This window comes from Triticum urartu, chromosome 6A (assembly GCF_056163025.1).
Source record: "Triticum urartu cultivar PI428250 chromosome 6A, HENAU_Tu73, whole genome shotgun sequence".
In the NCBI taxonomy this organism is placed as follows: Eukaryota; Viridiplantae; Streptophyta; class Magnoliopsida; order Poales; family Poaceae; genus Triticum; species Triticum urartu.
In genome coordinates this window covers 563,664,777-563,669,850 of record NC_141878.1, presented here as the reverse complement: position 1 = coordinate 563,669,850, position 5,074 = coordinate 563,664,777, and the positions used below count along the sequence as shown (strand labels likewise).

The 5,074-nt window shown below is 57.3% G+C and overlaps 1 long non-coding RNA gene across 1 annotated transcript; it reads right to left on the bottom strand.

Moving 5' to 3' along the window:
• Positions 1–3,418: 3,418 nt before the first annotated feature.
• Positions 3,419–4,865, bottom strand: LOC147966356 (uncharacterized). The gene is made up of 2 exons (XR_015608859.1): positions 4,384–4,865; positions 3,419–4,199 (listed from the first exon to the last, which is right to left on the bottom strand). It is a non-coding gene; the product is annotated as an uncharacterized LOC147966356 (long non-coding RNA).
• Positions 4,866–5,074: the final 209 nt, after the last annotated feature.

The following is a 5,074-nucleotide window of genomic DNA, read 5'->3' as shown; positions in this document are numbered from 1 at the left end:
TTCCCTTTCCTTTTCAAGTTTGGTCAAGAGTTGAGTAATCTCCATCCACATTTGTAAAGGTTCTCTCTGTTGCACATCCTGCAAGCAAAATACCTACAAGCATTGTGGGAGGCGCATTTCCATCGTCTATGAGGTTTCCAACAAAGGATGGTTCATCCTTCATGATGCAGAGGCCTGGGTCTCCCCTTCTCAAAAGATACCAAAAAAAGGTGTCATTGGGGCATATGCTGAGTTTTTTCTTCTGATAGTAAGTCACTTGATCGTGATGCTCACATATTGCATTTGCTTAAATCCCGCCTCGGCCTATGCCCCAATATCACCCTTCCACTGCCCCATTGCATTTAGCAATTTGGCGGGCTAAAATGAATCCATAAAATTTTCCTGTTTTTTTTTGCGAGGGAGGTAATTCTCCTATTATTCTGCACAAACTGTAAGCCGTATAAATTGCACTAAATCGAAGAAACCGAAAGCGCACATCTCTACATAAAATTTGGTTGAAAATGTTGGAAACTAGCTTCATTGTCTACATAAAGCGCACATCTCTATTATTCTTCTGTCTGGTATGCTTTTTTTTCTTCAGGTGTCCCTAATATGCTTTGAAATGTCACAATTCGTCAGCGTTTTCCCGGCCCAGCCCTCATCATTGCTCCATTAGCCAGAAACGCATGATGACCCAGGCCCAGCCCCATCCCCTCATCCATCATCATTGCTCCATCACGAAGGCCACGCTTTTCCCTTTAAGCACCCTCTAATTACTGTACCCGTTAACGCTGGTCCCGCAATTATCACCCCATCGACGTATCGCCCTCGAACTGTTCCGGCATAAATGTATGGCATGGCGGCTCTCACTTCTCTGTAGCCACAGCATCCGTAGTGCCCGTCGATCTGCCTGTCGCCCGTCATCGCATCCAGGAGTACATGGACATGATCCATCGACCCGTCTCGTACCGGCGACAGGCAGGCAGCCAACATCGCCGGCTCCTGCGTGACATCTCATGGTACGCGACTAGGCGCGCGCTGTTTCTGGCGCGCATGCCATGGTCTCCTTGGTGGCCTAGTCACCGCGGTGACCACCGCACTGCTGCTCCGTGGTGACCACGGCCGGGCACGGTGGGGCGGCGCCGTGGATGCACTCCCGGCCAACCTGAGCGCGTTTGTCTCTTTCTGGCGGCCCGGTGGCCTGCAACCGAGTATGCGTTTTACCAGCTCGGCACAAATGCTCTTGTGAGGAAAGAACGGCGGCCTTTTACACTGTTTGGGTCAAGAATTCGAACGCGAAGATGGACCAAGAAGATTCACTGCGGCGCGGGGCTGCATCTGCCCGGCGTGCGCGGTGAAATTTAAGCGATGTTGGGTGGTGAGCGGACGGGTGCATGCGCGATCGCGCAGGGCGGACAGTACGTGCTGCGCGCGTGTCAAATCGGCGGTCAGATCGAGGAGAAAGACGATGCACGGCGCGGTGTTCTCCGTGGTCTCGCCCCGCTCGGCGACACGCCTAGCCTACGCGCGTACGTGCAGGCTACAGTAGTAGCTAGCTAGCTAGCTAGTAGGTGTAGCTGGTCGCACGTAGTACACGGCAGCTCGTGGGTGCATGATCAGCGGCCGGCTGTGGTGTGTTGCCCACCGTCGCGTCGTGTCCCCAGCTACGCCAGCCTACCTACTTACTGTACGTACGTACCAACCACTAACTGGACCCAACACGAAGACGTACGTACTTACGCACGCGTGTGTCGGTGTGCCGAGCCGCGGCTGCGATGCAAAAGGGCAACAGTGAAACCAATCCGCCCAGTTCCATGGAGGATTTCATTGCAGGCCAAGATCAACTCTCGGACACACAGGATCACGGACGGACGCGCCATCATACCCCTCTGTCTGGATAATCTATCTAGTAGACCACTCTAAACGAGAGCACGGGCGCAATGTAGCCGGTCTCTTCATCAGATAATAATGGCTGCTACGCAGCACCTTGTCATCTTCTGCCTCGCTTCCCCAGGTCACACACCCCTAGTCAGTCAGGTGATGGCTTAGCTTTTAGCTGATCACTAATAACTTTAAACACGTACAGTACCAGGCCACACACGACCCCACGCCGCTTCAGAGCACCAAGAACTCCGTACCGGTACGACACGACCACCGTTGCCTCTCCATCCCACGGTCGGAAACTCGGAACGGAGCTCGATCACTCCCTGTCCGTTTTCTTTTCCGCTTTGTTTACGCAGCCCAACGTAACTCGGAAGCATAGCCGCAGCGGAAGCGGAGTCCCGATGCGGTGCAGCGAGCTCACACAAATACAACGACGCCATTGCCATGCATCTCCGGCTAGCTCTGCTCTGCTCCTCATCACCCGCCATGCATGCATGCACGCGGCGCAAGTTGCTCTGCCGGCGTTCCCGGTCCCGGACAGCAAAACACCAAGGGCGACCGACACGACGCAGGCCCATGCATGCACCAACCTCTTGGCGCTGGCGATACCTGTACGCACGTACGTACACGTCGACATACACGCCCACCAACGCGCCTCACGAGCGACGGAGCACCGTACGCTGCTAGCCTCGGATACGCTCTTCCAAGTTTGTTTTTGTCTCGGCCGGTTCGTGCCAGCAACAAAAAATAATCGGCCCGAGCGGCGCGGCGGGGCTCATCCCTGTCGCGGTCGCGCGCCCATCTCGATCGGCGCGGCACGATCCACATGCATGCCACTCGCTTTTCAAACAAGACGGCGTCCTCCGTCCGGTCCGCGGATCAGGTGGGGGCGCCACGCTCGGGAGTAGTAAATGCAACTAGCCATGGCCATGGCCATAGCTGACGCCCTGCGCCTGTCACACACTCCCACACACACCCTCTCGCAGAAAGCGGATGGCACAAGTTGAACGCCCCGAGAAGACGACATGGGGAACAAGACAACGGAATCAGGAAGCTCAACGAGCAAGCAAGCGAACGCAGCAGGTCCACCGGCCGGCGCTGGCGCGCGCGCGTGCGCAGCCGCGGCGGAAACGGCCGGGCGCGCGCGGCGGAAAGCAGGGCCGGCGCCACCTCCGTTTCCACCCCAAGCCCCGTCTTCTTCCTCCTGGAGCGTTGCCGTCTGGCCGGACGCCACGCTGCGCACACAGCTCCCAACTCATGATGGCAACAGCAACAGACCAAACTTAATGCGTCCGCGCTCACCGCCTCTCACTCATTCGTGGCACTCGATCGATCCATCGCCCACCCGCTGTGCGGGTTGAATCCAGAATAGCGGCGGCACGGCACATGCGGGCAGCCGGTCGACCGATCGATCGATATGGCCTGTGGATGAGAACGAACGGACGGACGGACGAACGAGCGCAAGAAACAAAGGGGACGGGACAAGGCTCGGGCGGAGATTTGCCATGCTCTCGAAGCGCACAGTGAGAGTACTTACTGCTAGCTGCCGCTCCTCTTTTGCGTTTGCCAAAGCCTTTTCCATTCCGAATCGGGGAAACCACCAAGAACAACAGATCAAAAGGGGCAGCGGGGGGAAAAGAAATTACAGGGGGAAGAGTATGCAATCATCAATGGACTGAACGGGGAAAGGAGCGCAAAAACAGCAAAACAAGGGGAAAGAAAAAGTGATTGAGCCTATTGTGCCAATATCTTACTACTACTCCGGAGCAGGCAGCGCGCCTCGGGTCAGACAGGGGAGGAAATCAGCAGCAGCTCCTCCCCCACCACAGCACCCTCCTCGTCATGATCCCATCTTCCTCGCCGTCTTCTCCTTCATCTTCGCCTTCTTCCTGCTCCTGCAATGCCATGGCGTCTCCTCCTCTTCAACTCCACCAGCACGCCGACCGACTGTAGTGGGTGGGCGACGAAATGGTGGTGGAAGAACAGGATGCCCTCAAGCTCACGCTCTACAGCTCTATATAGGGGGAGAGGTGTCACTCCCACACTCACTCACACTCTATCCTTGCTCACTCAGTGAAGCAGCTGGCTTTCTCCTCTCCACCACCTTCTCTTCCTCCTTCCTCCTTTATGCTTTCCCCCACCTTTGACGTGAGAGGAGATCCTCCGCCTCCTCCTCCTCCCACCCCTCCCTCCCTTCCCCTCACCTCAGGGCCGGTGGGCCCGCCCCAAGGCTCCTTTCCGTTAGGCTCGCTTCTTCGCCCTCACCTTCTCCTGCTCTTCCTCTTTTCACTCTCTCCTCCATGCGATGCGCCGTGCCCCCGGCTGCCTGCTACCTCCTGCTCAGCAAGAAGAAAAGGCAAGTGCGTGTGAGCGACCGAGGCTCCAACGGGAAGAAAGCAAAAGCAGGGGAAGCTAGCTAGGCCAGCCGTGGCCTGCTTTGGGGCGGCCAGAGCAACTTCTCAGAGGCGGAAATGCTAAAGAAATCGAAGGTGCTGCATACAAGGACGACATGTACAAGACCTCGCTTTAGACCGAAAGATCATACGCACATGCACGCAGCAGAGGGCGGGCAGGCGAGACACCGCCAAAGCGGCATGGACGAGAGCTCGATGAATGTCACCAAGGCAAGCACGAGAGCTGGCTGCGAGCTTCGCCGGCCTCACCTGGCTGCCTCCTCGTCTTCCTCCGCTCGACACACACTCTCAAAGGTCTCAAGACGGTGCAGCTCCTTCCTTTCTCTCTATATAATAATAACTACTGGTGGCCTTTCTCTCTGTAGCTAAGCTTGCGGTTTCTTGTTTTGAAACGTCCAATCCACACGGCCGGAACGAACGAACGAGCGAACTGGTCCGGCTTCCCTTTCCCTCCCCCAACACTTCACTGTGACACTGAGCGGCTGGCTTAGATGAAATTAAATAGGGCGCCTAGATCTGCGGCAGCGGCGGTACAGCATGGGGAGGGAGGCTGAAATGACGGGGCTGCCCCCGGGCCGGGCTGGTCTAGGCGGGAAGGCGACCGCGGCTGGCTAGCCTGCATCGGAAGACGTACTCCCCCGGATTTTACGTATCCACCGTGGGGTGGGGTGGGGTGGGGTGGTGTGGTGCGGTGGTGGGGCTCGACGTGCCGGCGCTACGAGCCACGGCCTGCGCGTCCCGCTCCGGGAGGCACGTACGTACGCCCACGCACCACGACGGACGGGCGGACGGACGCA